This window comes from Hemiscyllium ocellatum, chromosome 45 (assembly GCF_020745735.1).
Source record: "Hemiscyllium ocellatum isolate sHemOce1 chromosome 45, sHemOce1.pat.X.cur, whole genome shotgun sequence".
Classification (NCBI taxonomy): Eukaryota; Metazoa; Chordata; class Chondrichthyes; order Orectolobiformes; family Hemiscylliidae; genus Hemiscyllium; species Hemiscyllium ocellatum.
The window spans coordinates 19,058,811-19,084,161 of record NC_083445.1 but is presented as its reverse complement, the minus strand read 5'-3'; positions in this window follow the sequence as shown (position 1 = coordinate 19,084,161).

Genomic DNA, 25,351 nt, shown 5'->3' with positions numbered 1-25,351 from the left:
CGCATTCACACACGTACAAATCATACATAGACACGCATTCACACACTCACACATGTACAAAAGCACAGACACACATTCACGCACTCATACATTAACATAAACACAAACAGACACACATTCACACACTCACACATGTACAAAAACACAAATAGACATACATTCACACACTCACACAGTTACAAAAACACAAACAGACACACATTCACGCACTCATACATGAACATAAACACAAACATACACACATTCACGTACTCATGCATGTACAAAGCACAAATAGACACACATTCACACACTCACACATGTACAAATCACAAATAGACACGCATTCACACACTCACACATGTACAAAAACACAAACAGACACACATTCACGCACTCATACATGAACATAAACAGAAACATACACACATTCACGTACTCATGCATGTACAAAGCACAAATAGACACACATTCACACACTCACACATGTACAAATCACAAATAGACATGCATTCACACACGTACAAATCATACATAGACACGCATTCACACACTCACACATGTACAAAAGCACAGACACACATTCACGCACTCAAACATGAACATAAACACAAACAGACACACACTCACACATGTACAAAAACACAAATAGACATACATTCACACACTCACACATGTACAAAAACACAAACAAACACACATTCACACACTCACACATGTACAAAACACAAATAGACATAAATTCAGACACACATAAATGCACAAAATCACAAATAGCCACATATTCACACACTCACGCATGTACAAATCACAAATAGACACACATTCACACACTCACACATGTACAAATCACAAATAGACATACATTCACACGCTCACACATTTACAAAAACACAAACAAACACACATTCACACACTCACACATGTACATAACACAAATAGACATAACTTCATACACCCATAAATGTACAAAATCACAAATAGGCACATATTCACACACTCAAACATGTAAAAATCACAAATAGACACGCATTCACTCACTCATACATTAACATAAACACAAACAGACACACATTCACACACTCACACATGTACAAAAACACAAATAGACATACATTCACACACTCACACAGTTACAAAAACACAAACAGACACACATTCACGCACTCATACATGAACATAAACACAAACATACACACATTCACGTACTCATGCATGTACAAAGCACAAATAGACACACATTCACACACTCACAAATGTACAAATCACAAATAGACACGGATTCACACACTCACACATGTACAAAAACACAAACAAACACACATTCACACACTCACACATGTACATAACACAGACATAACTTCACACACCCATAAATGTACAAAATCACAAATAGGCACATATTCACATGCTCACACATGTACAAAAACACAGACAAACACACATTCACACACTCACACAAGTACACAACACAGACATACATTCACACACTCACACATTTACAAAAACACAAATAGACATAAATTCACACACTCACAAATGTACATAATCATAAACAGACACACATCCATACACTTACACATGTACGAAACATAAATAGACACACATTCACGCACTCATACATTTACAAAAACACAAACAGACATACATTCACGCATTCCCACATGTACAAAAACAAACAGACACACATTCACACACTCACACGTACAAAACACAAATAGACATACATTCACACTCGCACAAATGTACAAAATCATAGACACACTTTCACACACTGACACAAGCATACAAACACAAACAGTCACATATTCACTCAGTCACACATTTACACAAATACAAACATACACATATTCAGACACTCACAAATGTACAAAAAGACAAACAGACACACATTCACACACTCACACATGGACAAACACAAAAATACACACATTCACGCACTCACACATGTACATAACACAGACATAAATTCACACACCCATAAATGTACAAAATCACAAATAGGCACATATTCACACGCTCACACATGTACAAAAACACAGACAAACACACATTCACACACTCACACAAGTACACAACACAGACATACATTCACACACTCACACATTTACAAAAACACAAATAGACATAAATTCACACACTCACAAATGTACATAATCATAAACAGACACACATCCATACACTTACACATGTACGAAACATAAATAGACACACATTCACGCACTCATACATTTACAAAAACACAAACAGACATACATTCACGCATTCCCACATGTACAAAAACAAACAGACACACATTCACACACTCACACGTACAAAACACAAATAGACATACATTCACACTCGCACAAATGTACAAAATCATAGACACACTTTCACACACTGACACAAGTATACAAACACAAACAGTCACATATTCACTCAGTCACACATTTACACAAATACAAACATACACATATTCAGACACTCACAAATGTACAAAAAGACAAACAGACACACATTCACACACTCACACATGGACAAACACAAAAATACACACATTCACGCACTCACACATGTACATAACACAGCCATACATTCACACACTCACACATTTACAAAAACAGAAATAGACATAAATTCACACACCCATAAATGTACAAAATCACAAATAGGCACATATTCACACACTCACACGTACAAAAACACAAACAAACACACATTCACACACTCACACAAGTACACAACACAGACATACATTCACACACTCACACATTTACAAAAACACAAATAGACATTAATTCACACACTCACACATGTACAAAAACACAAACACACATTCACACACTCACACGTTTACAAAAACACAAATAGACATAAATTCACACACTCACAAATGTACAAAAGTACAAACAGACACACATCCATACACTCACACATGTACAAAACAAAATAGACATACATTCACACTCGCACAAATGTACAAAATCATAGACACACTTTCACACACTGACACATGTACACAAACACAAACAGACACACATTCACTCACTCACAAAAGTACAAAAACATAAACAGACACACATTCACACATGTACAAAAACACAAACATATACACATTCACGCACTCACACATGGACAAACACAAAAATATACACATTCACACACTCACACATGTACACAAAACAGACATAAATTGACACACACATAAATGTACAAAATCACAAATAGGCAAATATTCACACACTCACACAGGTACAAAAACACAGACAAACACACATTCACACACTCACACATGTACATAACACAAATAGACATAACTTCATACACCCATAACTGTACAAAATCACAAATAGGCACATATTCACACACTCAAACATGTAAAAATCACAAATAGACACGCATTCACACACTCACAAATGTACAAATCACAAATAGACACACATTCACGCACTCATACATGAACATAAACACAAACATACACACATTCACGTACTCATGCATGTACAAAGCACAAATAGACACACATTCACACACTCACAAATGTACAAATCACAAATAGACACGGATTCACACACTCACACATGTACAAAAACACAAACAAACACACATTCACACACTCACACATGTACATAACACAGACATAAATTCACACACCCATAAATGTACAAAATCACAAATAGGCACATATTCACACGCTCACACATGTACAAAAACACAGACAAACACACATTCACACACTCACACAAGTACACAACACAGACATACATTCACACACTCACACATTTACAAAAACACAAATAGACATAAATTCACACACTCACAAATGTACATAATCATAAACAGACACACATCCATACACTTACACATGTACGAAACATAAATAGACACACATTCACACACTCACACATGTACAAATCACAAATAGACACGCATTCACACACGTACAAATCATACATAGACACGCATTCACACACTCACACATGTACAAAAGCACAGACACACATTCACGCACTCATACATTAACATAAACACAAACAGACACACATTCACACACTCACACATGTACAAAAACACAAATAGACATACATTCACACACTCACACAGTTACAAAAACACAAACAGACACACATTCACGCACTCATACATGAACATAAACACAAACATACACACATTCACGTACTCATGCATGTACAAAGCACAAATAGACACACATTCACACACTCACACATGTACAAATCACAAATAGACACGCATTCACACACTCACACATGTACAAAAACACAAACAGACACACATTCACGCACTCATACATGAACATAAACAGAAACATACACACATTCACGTACTCATGCATGTACAAAGCACAAATAGACACACATTCACACACTCACACATGTACAAATCACAAATAGACATGCATTCACACACGTACAAATCATACATAGACACGCATTCACACACTCACACATGTACAAAAGCACAGACACACATTCACGCACTCAAACATGAACATAAACACAAACAGACACACACTCACACATGTACAAAAACACAAATAGACATACATTCACACACTCACACATGTACAAAAACACAAACAAACACACATTCACACACTCACACATGTACAAAACACAAATAGACATAAATTCAGACACACATAAATGCACAAAATCACAAATAGCCACATATTCACACACTCACGCATGTACAAATCACAAATAGACACACATTCACACACTCACACATGTACAAATCACAAATAGACATACATTCACACGCTCACACATTTACAAAAACACAAACAAACACACATTCACACACTCACACATGTACATAACACAAATAGACATAACTTCATACACCCATAAATGTACAAAATCACAAATAGGCACATATTCACACACTCAAACATGTAAAAATCACAAATAGACACGCATTCACTCACTCATACATTAACATAAACACAAACAGACACACATTCACACACTCACACATGTACAAAAACACAAATAGACATACATTCACACACTCACACAGTTACAAAAACACAAACAGACACACATTCACGCACTCATACATGAACATAAACACAAACATACACACATTCACGTACTCATGCATGTACAAAGCACAAATAGACACACATTCACACACTCACAAATGTACAAATCACAAATAGACACGGATTCACACACTCACACATGTACAAAAACACAAACAAACACACATTCACACACTCACACATGTACATAACACAGACATAACTTCACACACCCATAAATGTACAAAATCACAAATAGGCACATATTCACACGCTCACACATGTACAAAAACACAGACAAACACACATTCACACACTCACACAAGTACACAACACAGACATACATTCACACACTCACACATTTACAAAAACACAAATAGACATAAATTCACACACTCACAAATGTACATAATCATAAACAGACACACATCCATACACTTACACATGTACGAAACATAAATAGACACACATTCACGCACTCATACATTTACAAAAACACAAACAGACATACATTCACGCATTCCCACATGTACAAAAACAAACAGACACACATTCACACACTCACACGTACAAAACACAAATAGACATACATTCACACTCGCACAAATGTACAAAATCATAGACACACTTTCACACACTGACACAAGCATACAAACACAAACAGTCACATATTCACTCAGTCACACATTTACACAAATACAAACATACACATATTCAGACACTCACAAATGTACAAAAAGACAAACAGACACACATTCACACACTCACACATGGACAAACACAAAAATACACACATTCACGCACTCACACATGTACATAACACAGACATAAATTCACACACCCATAAATGTACAAAATCACAAATAGGCACATATTCACACGCTCACACATGTACAAAAACACAGACAAACACACATTCACACACTCACACAAGTACACAACACAGACATACATTCACACACTCACACATTTACAAAAACACAAATAGACATAAATTCACACACTCACAAATGTACATAATCATAAACAGACACACATCCATACACTTACACATGTACGAAACATAAATAGACACACATTCACGCACTCATACATTTACAAAAACACAAACAGACATACATTCACGCATTCCCACATGTACAAAAACAAACAGACACACATTCACACACTCACACGTACAAAACACAAATAGACATACATTCACACTCGCACAAATGTACAAAATCATAGACACACTTTCACACACTGACACAAGTATACAAACACAAACAGTCACATATTCACTCAGTCACACATTTACACAAATACAAACATACACATATTCAGACACTCACAAATGTACAAAAAGACAAACAGACACACATTCACACACTCACACATGGACAAACACAAAAATACACACATTCACGCACTCACACATGTACACAACACAGCCATACATTCACACACTCACACATTTACAAAAACAGAAATAGACATAAATTCACACACCCATAAATGTACAAAATCACAAATAGGCACATATTCACACACTCACACGTACAAAAACACAAACAAACACACATTCACACACTCACACAAGTACACAACACAGACATACATTCACACACTCACACATTTACAAAAACACAAATAGACATTAATTCACACACTCACACATGTACAAAAACACAAACACACATTCACACACTCACACATGTACAAAAACACAAATAGACATACATTCACACACTCACACATTTACAAAAACACAAATAGACATAAATTCACACACTCACAAATGTACAAAATCACAAACAGACACACATCCATACACTCACACATGTACAAAACATAATAGACATACATTCACACTCGCACAAATGTACAAAATCATAGACACACTTTGACACACTGACACATGTACACAAACACAAACAGACACACATTCAAGCACTCATACATGTACACAAACACAAACATACACATATTCAGACACTCACACATGTACAAAAACACAAACATATACACATTCAAGCACTCACAAATGTACAAAAATACAAACAGTCACATTATTCAGACACTCACACATGTACAAAAACATAAACATACACACATTCACATACTCATAAAAGTGCAAAACACAAATAGACACGTTCACACATTCACACGTGTACAAATCACAAATAGACACACATTCACACACTATCACATGTACAAAAACACAAACAGACACACATTCACGCACTCACACATGAACAAAAACACAAACATACACACATTCACGTACTCACACATGTATAAATCACAAATAGACAAGCATTCACACACTCACACGTACAAAAACACAAACAGGCAAACATTCACTCACTCACACATGTGCACAAACACAAATAGGCACATTCACACACTCACACATGTACAAAACACAAATAGATACGCATTTGCACACTCACACATGTACAAAACACAAATAGACATATTCACACACTCACACATGTACAAAAACACAAATAGGCACACATTCACACACTCACACGTGTACAAAAACACAAACAGATAAACTTTCTTTCACTCATACATGTACAAATACACAAACATACACACATTCACATACTCATACATGTACAAAACACAAATAGACACATTCACACACTCACACATGTACAAAACACAAATAGACACTCATTTGCACACTCGCACATGTACAAAAACACAAACAGGCACACATTCACTCACTCACACATGTACACACACACAAATAGGCACACATTCTCACACTCACACATGTACACAACACAAACATATACACATTCACGTACTCACAAATGTACAAAAATACAAACAGGCATATATTGACACATTCACACATGTACAAAAAAACAGACACACATACACACACTCACAGATGTACAAAACACATAGACACACATTCACACAATCATACATTTACAAAAACATAAACAGGCACACATTCATACACTCACACCTGTACAAAAAACACAAATAGACCCACATTCACGCACACACGTACAAATACAGGGACACATATTCACACACTCACACGTGTACAAACACGCAAACATACACACATTCACACACTCACACATGTACAAAAACACAGACACACATTCACATACTCACACATATACAAAACACAAATGCACACACATTCACACACGCACACATGTACAAATTACAGACACACATTCACACACTCACACGTGGACAAACACAAAAATACACATATTCACGCACTCACACGTACAAAAACACAAACAGGCACACATTTACACATGTTCAAAAACACAGACACACATTCACACACACATACATGAACAAAAACACAAACAGACACTCATTCACACACTCATACATGTACAAAAACACAAATATACTCATATTCAAACACTCACACATGTACAAAATCACAGACACACATTCACAGACTTACACATTTGTACAAACACAAACATACACATATTCACACACTCACACGTGTACAAAAACACAAACAGGCACACATTCACACACTCACAAACGTACAAAAACACACACAGGCACAAATTCACACACTCACACATTCACAAAACACAAATAGACCCACATTCACGCACATACGTACAAATACAGGAACACATATTCACACACTCACACATGTATAAAATCACAAACATACACACATTTACACGCTGACAAATGTACAAAAACACAAACAGACATACATTCACTCACTTTCACGTAAACAAAAACACAAACATACACATACATTCACACACTCATACACGTACAAAAACACAAACAGGCACATATTCACACACTCACACGTGTACAAAAACACAAACAGGCACACATTCACACACTCACAAACGTACAAAAACACACATAGGCAAAAATTCACACACTCACACACGCACAAAACACAAATAGACACACATTCACGCACATACGTACAAATACAGGAACACATATTCACACACTCACACATGTACAAAAACACAAACATACACACATTTACACGCTGACAAATGTACAAAAACACAAACAGACATACATTCACTCACTTTCACGTAAACAAAAACACAAACACACACATACATTCACACACTCATACACGTACAAAAACACAAACAGGCACATATTCACACACTCACACATGTACAAAAACACAATCAGACACACATTCAGACACTCACAAATGTACAAAATCACAGACAGGCACACATTCATACACTCACACATGTACAAAAATACAAAGAGACCCACATTCACGCACGTACATACAAATACAGGAACACACATTCACACACTCACACATGTACAAAATCACAAATAGACACACATTCACACACTCACGCACGTACAAAACACAAACATTCACACATTCATACACTCACACATATAAAAAAACACAAATAGACACACATTCACACACACGTACAAATACAGGAACACATTCACACACTCACACATGTACAAACACACAAACATACACACATTCACACACTCACATGTACAAAATCACAGACACAAATTCACACACTTACACATATGTACAAACACAAACATACACATATTCACACACTCACAAATGTACAAATACACAATCGGACAAACATTCATGCACTCACACGTACAAAATCACAGCAGGCGCACATTGACACACTCACAAATGTACAAAAACACAAATAGACACACATTCAGACTCTCACACATGTACAAAAACACAAACTGACATGCATTCACTGTCTCACATATGTACAATATCACAAACTGACACACATTCACACACTCATACATGTACAAAACATGGTACAAAACATGGTCACACAATCATACTCCTACACATGTAAAAAAACACAAATATACATGCGTTCACACACTCACACATGTACAAAAACACAAACTGACATACATTCACTCTCTCGCACATGTACAATATCACAAACTGACACACATTCACACACTCATACATGTACAAAATCACAAACAGACATACATTCACACTCTCACACAAGTACAATACACAAATAGACACAGAATCACACATCACACATGTACAAAAACATAGACACACATTCATACTCTCACACATGTACAAAACACAAATAGACACACATTCAAACACTCAAACATCTACTAAAAACAGACACACACTCACACACTCACACATGTACAAAAACACAAACATACACGCTTTCACACACTCACAAATATACAAGCAGACAAACAAACAGACACGCACTCACACAAATACAACAACACAAACAGACACATTCACACACTCACATGTCCAAAACACAGACACACATTCACACACTCATTAAAGTGCAAAAACACAAATAGACATACATTCACACTCTCACATGTACGAAAACACAGACACACATTCACACACTCAAACATGTATAAAACACAAATAGACACACATTCACACACTCATACATGTACAAAACACAAATATACACTCATTTACACACCCACAAATGTATAGAAACTCAAACAGAAAACATTCATGCGCTCACACATGTACAAGAACACAAGCAGGCACACATTCACACACTCATAAATGTACAAAATCACAAACAGACACACATTCACAAACTCACACCTGTACAAAAACACAAACAGGTACACATTCATACACTCACACATGTACAAAAACACAAATAGACCCACATTCATGCACACACGTAAAAATACAGGAACACACATTCACACACTCACACATGTACAAAAACACAGACACACATTCACATACTCACACATATACAAAACACAAATACACACGCATTCACACAGTCGCACATGTACAAAATCACAGACACACATTCACACACTCACACATGGACAAACACAAACATGCACATATTCACGCCCTCACACGTACAAAAACACAAACAAACATACATTCACACATGTTCAAAAACACAGACACACATTCACGTACTCATACATGTACAAAAACACAAACAGACACACATTCACGCGCTCATACATGTACAAAAACACGGACACACATTCATACACTCACTCATGTATAAAAACACAAACATACACACATTCACACACTCACAAATGTACAAAATCACAAGGAGACACACATTCATGCACTCAGATATGTAAAAAAACAAAAATAGATACACATTCACGCACACACATACAAATACAGGAACACACATTCACACACTCACACATGTCCAAACACACAATCATACACACATTCACACACTCACAGATGTACAAAAACACAGACAGACATTCACACACTCACACATGGACAAACACAAACATACACATATTCACACACTGACACGTACAAAAACATAAACAGACATACATTCACATATGTTCAAAAACACAGACACACATTCACGCACTCATACATGCACAAAAACACATACAGACTCTCACAAGTAAAAAAACAAAAACAGACACACATTCACACACTCAAACATGTACAAAACACAAATAGACATACGTTCACACTCTGACACAGGTACAAAAACACAAAAACACACATACATTCACACACTCATACATGTACAAAAACACAAACACACACATATTCACACACTCATACATGTACACAACACAAACCGACACACGTTCACACACTCACACATTTACAAAACACAAATAGACACACATTCACACACTCACAAATGTACAAAATAACAGACACACATTCACACACTCACACATCTACAAAACACAAACAAACACACATTCACACAGTCACACATGTACAAAAACATAGACACACATTCACACACTCAAACATGTACAAAACACAAATAGACATACGTTCACACTCTGACACAGGTACAAAAACACAAAAACACACATACATTCACACACTCATACATGTACACAACACAAACCGACACACGTTCACACACTCACACATCTACAAAACACAAACAAACACACATTCACACAGTCACACATGTACAAAAACACAGACACACATTCACATACTCACACATTTACAAAACACAAATACACAAACATTCACATACTCACACATGAACAAAATCACAGACACACGTTCACACACTCACACATGTACAAAAAACAGACACACATTCACACATTCACACACTCACACATGTACAAAAACACAAACATACACACTTTCACACGCTCACAAATGTACAAGCCCACAGACAGACACTCACGCACTCACACAAGTACAACAACACAAACAGACACATTCACACACTCACACGTACAAAACACACACACACATTCACACACTCATTAAAGTACAAAAATACAAGTAGACATACATTCACGCTCTCACATGTACGAAAACACAGACACACATTCACACACTCAAGCACGTACAAAACACAAATAGACGCACATTCACACAACCACAATTGTACAAATACACAAACGGACACACATTCATGCACTCACACATGTACAAAAACACAACAGGCACACATTGACACACTCACAAATGTACAAAAACACAAATAGATACACATTCACACACTCACAAATGTATAGAAACACAAACAGAAAACATTCATGCGCTCACACATGTACAAGAACACAAGCAGGCACACATTCACACACTCATAAATGTACAAAATCACAAGGAGACACACATTCACACACTCACAAATGTACAAACACACAAACAGACACACATTCACATACTCACACCTGTACAAAAATACAAACAGGCACACATTCATACACTCACACATGTACAAAAACACAAATAGACCCACATTCACGCACACACGTAAAAATACAGGAACACACTTTCACACACTCGCACGTGTACAAACACACAAACATACACACATTCACACGCTCACACATGTACAAAATCACAGACACACATTCACATACACACACATATACAAAACACAAATACACACACATTCACACACTCACACATGTACAAAATCACAGACACACATTCACACACTCACACATGGACAAACACAAACATACACATATTCACGCACTCACACGTACAAAAACACAAACAGGCACACATTCACATATGTTCAAAAACACAGACACACATTCACGCACTCATACATGCACAAAAACACAAACAGGCACACATTCACACACTCACAAATGTACAAAAACACACCCAGGCACAAATTCACACGCTCACACACGCACAAAACACAAATAGACACACATTCACATACCCACAAATGAACAAATACACAAATGGACACACATTCATGCACTCACATGTACAAAAACACAACAGGCGCACATTGACACACACAAATGTACAAAAACACAAATAGACACACATTCATACGCTCACACATGTAAAAAATAGATACACGTTCACACAATCACACGTACAAAAACACAAACATACCCACATTCACACACTCATAAATGTAGAAAAACACAAAAAGCCTTAAAATCACACACTCACACATGTAAAAAATACTGACAGACACACATTCACACACTCACACCTGTAGAAAACACAGACACACATTAACAGACTCACACATGTACAGAAAGAAACAGACACACATTCACACACCCACAAATGTACAAATACACAAACGTACAAACATTCATGCACTCACACATGTACAAAAAGGCACACATTCACACTTTCGCACACGTACAAAAATACAAAGAGACTCACATTCACACACTCACACATGTACAAAAACACAGACACTCATTCACACATTCACACATGTACAAAATCACAGACACACATTCACACACTCACACATGTACAAAAATACAAATAGACCCACATTCATGCACATACGGACAAATACAGGAACACACATTCACACACTCACACATGTACAAACACACAAACATACAGACATTTACACACCAACAAATGTACAAAAACACAAACAGACATACATTCACTCACTCACACATGTACAAAAACACAAACACACACATACATCCACACACTCACACATGTACAAAAACACAAGCAGACACACATTCAGACACTCACAATTGTACAAAATCACAAACAGGCACACATTCATACACAGACACGTACAGAAATACAAATAGATGCACTTTCACGCACATACGTGCAAATACAGGAACAAACATTCACACACTCACACATTTACTAAACACAAACAGACACACATTCACTCACTCACACATGTACAAAATCACAAACATACACATATTCACACACTCACAAATGTACAAAATCACAAACAGACACGCATTCACACACTCATGCATGTACAAAACACAAACAGGCACACATTCATACACTCACACACGTAAAAAACAAGACACATATTCACGCACACACGTACAAAAAAACATACACACATTCACACACTCACACATGTACAAAACACAAATAGACACACATTCACACACTCAAATATGTACAAAAAACAGACACACATTCACACATTCACACACTCACACAGGTACAAAAACACAAACATACACACTTTCACACACACACAAATGTACAAAAACACAAAAGCCTTAAATTCACACACTCACACGTAAAAAATGCTGATAGACACACATTCACACACTCACACATGTACAAAACACAGACACACATTAACACACTCACACATGTACAAAAACACAAACATTCATACTCTCACACATGTATTAAAACACAAACATACATGCATTCACACACTTACACATGTACAACAACACAAACAGACACATTCACACACTCACACATACAAAACACAGACACACATTCACACACTCATTAAAGTACAAAAGCACAAATAGACATACATTCACGCTCTCTCATGTATGAAAACACAGACACACATTCACACCCTCACACATGTACAAAACGCAAATAGACACACATTCACACATCCACAAATGTACAAATACACAAACGGACACACATTCATGCACTTACACGTACAAAAAAAATAAGCGCACATTGACACACTCACACATGTACAAAACGCAAATAGACACTCATCCACACACTCACAAATGTATAGAAACACAAACAGGAAACATTCACGTGCTCACACATGCACAAGAACACAAGCAGGCACACATTCACACACTAACAAATGTACAAAATCACAACCAGACACACATTCACATACTCACACCTGTACAAAAACACAAACAGGCACACATTCATACACTCACACATGTACAAAAACACAAATAGATCCACATTCACACACACATGTAAAAATACAGGAACACACATTCACACACTCACACGTGTACAAACACACAAACATACACACATTCATACACTCACACATGTACAAAAACACAAATAGATCCACATTCACGCACACACGTAAAAATACAGGAACACACATTCACACACTCACACATGTACAAAAACACAGACACACGTTCACATACTCACACATATACAAAACACAAATACACAAACATTCACACACTCACACATGGACAAACACAAACATACACATATTCACGCACTCACACGTACAAAAACACAAACAGGCACACATTCACATATGTTCAAAAACACAGACACACATTCATGCACTCATACATGTACAAAAACACAAACAGACACACACTCATGCACTCATACATGCACAAAAACACAAATATACTCATATTCACACACTCACAAATGTACATAATCACAGATACACATTCGCAGACTTACACATATATACAAACACAAACATACACATATTCACACACTCACACGTGTACAAAAACACAAACAGGCAAACATTCACACACTCACAAATGAACAAAAACACACACGGGCACAAATTCACACACTCACACATGCACAAAACACTAATAGACACACATTCACACACCCACAAATGTACATAATAGACACACGTTCACACACTCACACGTACAAAAACACAAACATACACACATTCACAAACTCATAAATGTACAAAAACACAAAAAGCCTTAAATTCACACACTCACACATGTAAAAAATACTGACATACACACATTTACACACTCACACGTGTACAAAAACACAAACATACATACATACTCTCACACATGTATTAAAACACAAACACGCATGCATTCACACACTCACACATGTACAAAAACACAAACATACATACATTCACACACTCACACATGTACAAAAACACATACAGGCACACATCCACACTTTCAAACGTACAAAAACACAAAGAGACTCACTTTCACACACTCACACATGTACAAAATCACAGACACTCATTCACACATGTACAAAAACAAAAACAGACACACATTCACACATTCACATACTCACACATGTACAAAATACAAATAGACACACATTGACACACACACATTTACAAAAACACAATCAGACACACATTCAGACACTCACAAATATACAAAATCACAAACAGGCACACATTCATACACTCACACATGTACAAAAATACAAATAGACCCACATTCACGCACATACGTACAAATACAGGAACACATATTCACACACTCACACATGAACAAAAACACAAAAATACACACATTTGCATGCTGACAAATGTACGAAAACACAAATAGACATACATTCACTCACTTCCACATGTACAAAAACACAAACACGCATATACATCCACACACTCACACATGTACAAAAACACAAGCAGACACACATTCAGATACTCACAAATGTACAAAATCACAAACAGGCACATATTCATACACTCACACATGTACAAAAATACAAATAGACCCACATTCACGCATATACATACAAATACAGGAACACACATTCACACACTCACACACCTACAAAACACAAATAGACACACATTCACACACAGGCGTACAAAATCACAAACAGGCACACATTCACATATGTACAAAACACAAACAGGCACACATTCATACACTCACAAATGTGCAAAACACAAATACACACACATTCACATACACAAACATGTACAAAAACACAAACATACACAGTTTCACACACTCACAAATGTACAAGCACACAAACAGACAGACACTCACGCACTCACACAAGTACAAAAACACAAACAGACACATTCACACACTCACGCGTACAAAACACAGACACACATTCACACACTTACAAATGTATAGAAACACAAACAGAACACATTCATGTACTCACACATGTACAAAACCACAAACAGGCACACATTCACACACACACACGTACAAAAACATGTACAAAAACACAAATATACTCATATTCACACACTCACACGTGTACAAAAACACAAACAGGCACACATTCACACACTCACAAATGTACAAAAACACACCCAGGCACAAATTCACACGCTCACACATGCATAAAACACAAATAGACACACATTCACACACCCACAAATGTACAAATACACAAACGGACACACATTCATGCACTCACATGTACAAAAACACAACAGGCGCATATTGACACACTCACAAATGTACAAAAACACAAATAGACACACATTCACACTCACAAATGTACAAAAACACAAAAAGCCTTAAATTCACACACTCACACATGTAAAAAAATACTGACAGACACACATTCACACACTCACACATGGATAAAACACAGACACACATTAACACACAATCACACGTACAAAAACACAGACACACATTCATACTCTCACACATGTATTGAAACACAAACAGACACACAGTCACACTCTGACACATGTACAAAAACACAAGCCGGCACACATTCACACACTCACAAATGTACAAAATCACAATCAGACACACATTCACACACTCTCACACGTACAAAAACACAAACAGGCACACATTCACACACTCACACTTGCACAAAACACAAATAGACAAACATTCACGCACACATGTACTAAAACAAGTACATACATTCACACACTCACACATGTATAAAAACATAAACAGGCACACATTCACACAATCACACATGTACAAAAACACAAACAGGCACATATTCATACACTCACACATGTATAAAAACACAAACAGGCACACATTCACACAATCACACATGTACAAAACACAAATAGACACACATTCACGCACACATGTACTAAAACAGGTACATACATTCACACACTCACACATGCATAAAAACACCAACAGAACACATTCAAGCGGTCACACATTTACAAAATCACAAGCAGGCACACATTCACACACTCACAAATGTACAAACACACAAACAGACATACATTCACACACTTACACATGTACAAAAACACAAAAACACACATACATTCACACACTCATACATGTAAAAAACACAAACAGACATACATTCACACACTCACACATTTACAAAACGGACACACATTCACACATTCACACACACACGTACAAAAACACAAACATACACACTTTCACACACTCACAAATGTACAAGCACACAAACAGACAGACACGCACTCACACAAGTACAACAACACAAACAGACACATTCACACACTCACACATACAAAACACAGACACACATTCACACACTCATTAAAGTACAAAAACACAAATAGACATATATTCACCCTCTCACATGTACAAAAACACAGCCACACATTCACACCCTCACACATGTACAAAACACAAATAGTCACACATTCACACATCCACAAATGTACAAATACACAAACAGACACACATTCATGCACTCACGTGTACAAAAACACAACAGGCACACATTGACACACTCACTAATGTACAAAGACACAAATAGATATACATTCACACTCACACATGTACAAAATGCAAATAGACACTCATCCACACACTCACAAATGTATAGAAACACAAACAGAAAACAATCATGCGCTCACACATGTACAAGAACACAAGCAGGCACACATTCACACACTCACAAATGTACAAAATCCCAACCAGACACACATTCACATACTCACACCTGTACAAAAACACAAACAGGCACACATTCATACATTCACACATGTACAAAACACAGACACACATTAACACACTCACACATGTACAAAAACACAGACACACATTCATACTCTCACACATGTATTAAAACACAAGCATACATGCATTCACACACTCACACGTACAAAAACACAAACATACATACATTCACACTCTCACACATGGACAAAAACACAAAGAGACTCACTTTCACACACTCACACATATACAAAAACACAAGCAGACACACATTCAGACACTCACAAATGTACAAAATCACAAACAGGCTCACATTCATACACTCACATATGTACAAAAATACAAATAAACCCACATTCACGCACACACGTACAAATACAGGAACAAATATTCACACACTCACACATGTACAAAAACACAAACATACACACATTTACACGCTGACAAATGTACAAAAACACAAACAGACATACATTCATTCACTTCCACATGTACAAAAACACAAACACACACATACATTCACACACTCATACATGTACAAAAACACAAACAGGCACATATTCACACACTCACACATGTACAAAAACACAAGCAGACACACATTCAGACACTCACAAATGTACAAAATCACAAACAGGCACACATTCAAACACTCACACATGTACAAACATACAAATAGACCCACATTCACGCACAGACATATACAAAATCACAAACAGACACACATTCACATATGTACAAAACACAAACAGGCACACATTCATACACTCACACGTGCAAAACACAAATACACACACATTCACATACTCAAACATGTACAAAAACACAAACATACACACTTTCACACACTCACAAGTGTACAAGCACACAGACACTCACGCACTCACACGTACAAAACACAGACACACATTCACACACTCACAAATGTATAGAAACACAAATAGAACACATTCATGCGCTCACACATGTATAAGAACACAACACAGACATACATTCACACACTCACAAATGTACAAAATCACAAGGCGACACACATTCATACACTCACACATGTATAAAACAAAAATAGACACACATTCACACGTACAAAAACACAAATGGACATACATTTACACACTGACACGTACAAAAACACAAGCAGGCACACATTCACAAACTCACAAATGGACAAAATCACAACCAGACGCACATTCACACACTCTCACACATGTACAAAAACACAAATAGACACACATTCATGCACACATATACTAAAACAGGTACACACATTCACACACTCACACATGTATAAAAACTCAAACAGAACACATTTAAGCACTCACACATTAACAAAATCACAAACAAGCACACATTCACACACTCACAAATGTACAAACACACAAACAGACATACATTCACACACTTACACATGTACAAAAACACAAAAACACACATACATTCACACACTCATACAAAAACAAAAACACAAACAGACACACGCTCACACACTCACACATTTACAAAACACAAATAGACACACATTCATAAACTCACAAATGTACAAAATAACAGATACACATTCAGACACTCACACATGTACAAAATCACAAACATACACATATTCACACACTGACAAATGTACAAAATCACAAACAGACACGCATTCACACACTCACGCATGTACAAAAACACAAATATACTCATATTCACACACTCATACATGTACAAAATCACAAACAGGCACACATTCATACACAGACACGTACAAAAATACAAATAGACGCACTTTCACGCACATATGTGCAAATACAGGAACACACATTCACACACTCACACATTTACTAAACACAAACAGACACACATTCACTCACTCACACATGTACAAAATCACAAACATACACATATTCACACACTCACAAATGTACAAAATCACAAACAGACACGCATTCACATACTCACACTTGTACAAAACACAAATAGACACACATGCACACACTCAAACATGTACAAAAAACAGACACACATTCACACATTCACACACTCACACATGTACAAAAACACAAACATACACACTTTCACACAAACACAAATGTACAAGCACACAAACAGACAGACACTCACGCACTCACACAAGTACAACAACACAAATAGACATACATTCACGCTCTCACATGTACGTAAACACAGACACATATTCACTCACTCACACATGTACAAATACACAAACGGACACACATTCATGCACTCAAACATGTACAAAACGCAAATAGGCACACATTCACACACTCACAAATGTATAGAAACACAAACAGAAAACATTCACGCGCTCACACCTGTACAAAATCACAAACAGACACACATTCACAAACTCACACCTGTACAAAAACACAAACAGGCACACATTCGTATACTCACACATGTACAAAAACACAAATAGACCCACATTCACGCACACACGTAAAAATACAGGAACACACATTCACACAATCACACGTGTACAAACACACAAACATACATACATTCACACACTCACACATGTACAAAAACACATACACATGTTCACATACTGACACATGTACAAAACACAAATACACACACATTCACACACTCACACATGTACAAAATCACAGACACACGTTCACACATTAACACATGTACAAAAACAAAAACAGACACACATTCACACATATACATAAACACAAACAGGCACATATTCACGCACTCACACATGTACAAAAACACAAGCAGACACACATTCAGACACTCACAAATGTACAAAATCACAAATAGGAACACATTCATACACTCATACATGTACAAAAATACAAATAGACTCACATTCACGCACACACGTGCAAATACAGGAACACACATTCACACACTCACACATCTACTAAACACAAAAAGACACACATTCACTTACACACACGTACAAAATCACAAACAGACACACATTCACACATGTACAAAATACAAACAGGCACACATTCATACACTCAAACATGTACAAAAACACAAACATACACACTTTCACACACTTACAAGTGTACAAGCACACAAACAGACAGACACTCACGCACACACACAAGTACAAAAATACAGACACATTCACACACTCACACTTACAAAACACAAACAGACACACATTCACACACTCACAAATGTATAGAAACACAAACAGAAAACATTCATGCACTCACACATGTACAAGAACACAAGCAGGCACACACTCACACACTCACACATGTACAAAAACACAAATAGATCCACATTCACGCGCACACGTAAATATACAGGAACACATATTCACACACTCACACGTGTATAAACATACAAACATACACACATTCACACACTCACACATGTACAAAAACACAGACACACATTCATATACTCACATGTACAAAATCACAGACACACATTCACACACTCACACATGGACAAACACAAACATACACATATTCACGCACTCACACGTATAAAAACACAAACATGCACACATTCACACATGTTCAAAAACACAGACACACATTCACGCACTCATACATGTACAAAAACACAAACAGACACAAATTCACACACTCATACATGTACAAAAACACAAATATACTCATATTCACGCACTCACACGTACAAAATCACAGATACACATTCGCAGACTTACACATATGTACAAACACAAACATACACATATTCACACACTCGCACGTGTACAAAAACACAAACAGACACACATTCACACACTCACAAATGTACAAAAACACACACAGGCACAAATTCACACACTCACACATGCACAAACCACAAATAGACACACATTCGCACACCCACAAATGTACAAATACACAAACGGACACACATTCATGCACTCACACGTACAAAGACACAATCGGCACACATTGACACACTCACAAATGTACAAATACACAAATAGATACACATTCACAGACTCACAAATGTACAAAATAGACACACGTTCACACACTCACATGTACAAAAACACAAACATATACACATTCACACACTCACAAATGTACAAAAACACAAAAAGCCTTAAATTCACACACTCACACATGTAAAAAATACTGACAGACACACATTCACACACTCACACAAGTACAAAACGCATGCACACATTAACACACTCACACGTGTGCAAAAACACCGACACACATTCATACTCACACATGTATTAAAACACAAGCATACATGCGTTCATACACTCACACATCTACAAAAACACAAACATACATACATTCACACACTCACACATGTACAACAACACAAACAGACACACATTCACACTCTCACACATGTACAAAACACAGACACACATTCACACACTCACGCATGTACAAAAATACAAGCAGACACACATTCATACACTCACACATGTACAAAAACACAAATAGACCCACATTCACGCACACACATAAAAATACAGGAACACACATTCACACACTCACACATGCACAAATACACAAACATACACACATTCACACACCCACTAATGTACAAATACACAAACGGACACACAATCATGCACTCACACGCACAAAGACACAACAGGCACACATTGACACACTCACAAATGTACAAAAACACAAATAGATACACATTCACAGACTCACAAATGTGCAAAATAGACACACGTTCACACACTCACAAATGTACAGAAACACAAACAGAAAACATTCATGCACTCACACATGTACAAGAACACAAGCAGGCACACATTCACACACTCATAAATGTACAAAATCACAAACAGACACACATTCACACACTCACACATGTACAAAAACACAGACACACATTCACACACTCACACATGGACAAACACAAACATACACATATTCACGCACTCACACATATATAAACACAAACAGGCACACATTCACACATGTTCAAAAACACAGACACACATTCACGCACTCATACATGTACAAAAACACAAACAGACACACATTCACACACTCATACATGTACAAAAACACAAATATACTCATATTCACGCACTCACACATATACAAAATCACAGATAGACACACATTCGCACACCGACAAATGTACAAACACACAAACGGACACACATTCATGCACTCACATGTACAAAGACACAACAGGCACACATTGACACACTCACAAATGTACAAAAACAAAAATAGATACACTTTCACAGACTCACAAATGTACAAAATAGACACACATTCACGCACTCATACATGTACAAAACCACAAACAGACACACATTCACACACTCATACATGTACAAAAACACAAATATACTCATATTCACGCACTCAGACATATACTAAAATCACAGATAGACACACATTCGCACACCCACAAATGTACAAACACACAAACGGACACACATTCATGCACTCACACGTACAAAGACACAACAGGCACACATTGACACACTCACAAATGTACAAAAACACAAATAGATACACATTCACAGACTCACAAATGTACAAAATAGACACACGTTCACACACTCACATGTACAAAAACACAAACATACACACATTCACACACTCACAAATGTACAAAAACACAAAAAGCCTTAAATTCACACACTCACACATGTAAAAAATACTGACAGACACACATTAACACACTCACACATGTACAAAAACACCGACACACATTCATACTCACACATGTATTAAAACACAAACATACATGCATTCACACACTCACACATCTACAAAAACACAAACATACATACATTCACACACTCACACATCTACAAGAACACAAACAGGCACACATTCACACTTTCACACATGCACAAAAACACAAACTGACACACATTCACACTCTCACACATGTACAAAACACAAACAGACACACATTCACACACTCACACATGTACAAAAACACAGACACACGTTCACATACTCACACATATACAAAACACAAATACACACATTCACACGCTCACACATGTACAAAATCACAGACATACATTCACACACTCACACATGGACAAACACAAACATACACATATTCACGCACTTACACGTTCAAAAACACAAACAGGCACACATTCACATATGTTCAAAACCACAGACACACATTCACGCACTCATACATGTACAAAAACACAAACAGACACACATTCACACACTCATACATGTACAAAAACACAAATATACTCATATTCACGCACTCACACATGTACAAAATCACAGACACACATTTGCAGACTTACACATATGTACAAACACAAACATACACATATTCACACACTCACACGTGTACAAAAAGACAAACAGGCACACATTCACACACTCACAAATGTACAAAAACACACACAGGCACAAATTCACACACTCACACAAGCGCAAAACACAAATAGACACACATTCACACACCCACAAATGTACAAATACACAAACGGACACACATTCATGCACTCACACATACAAAAACACAACAGGCACACTTTGACACACTCACAAATGTACAAAAACACAAATAGACTCAGATTCACAGACTCATAAATGTACAAAATAGACACACGTTCACACACTC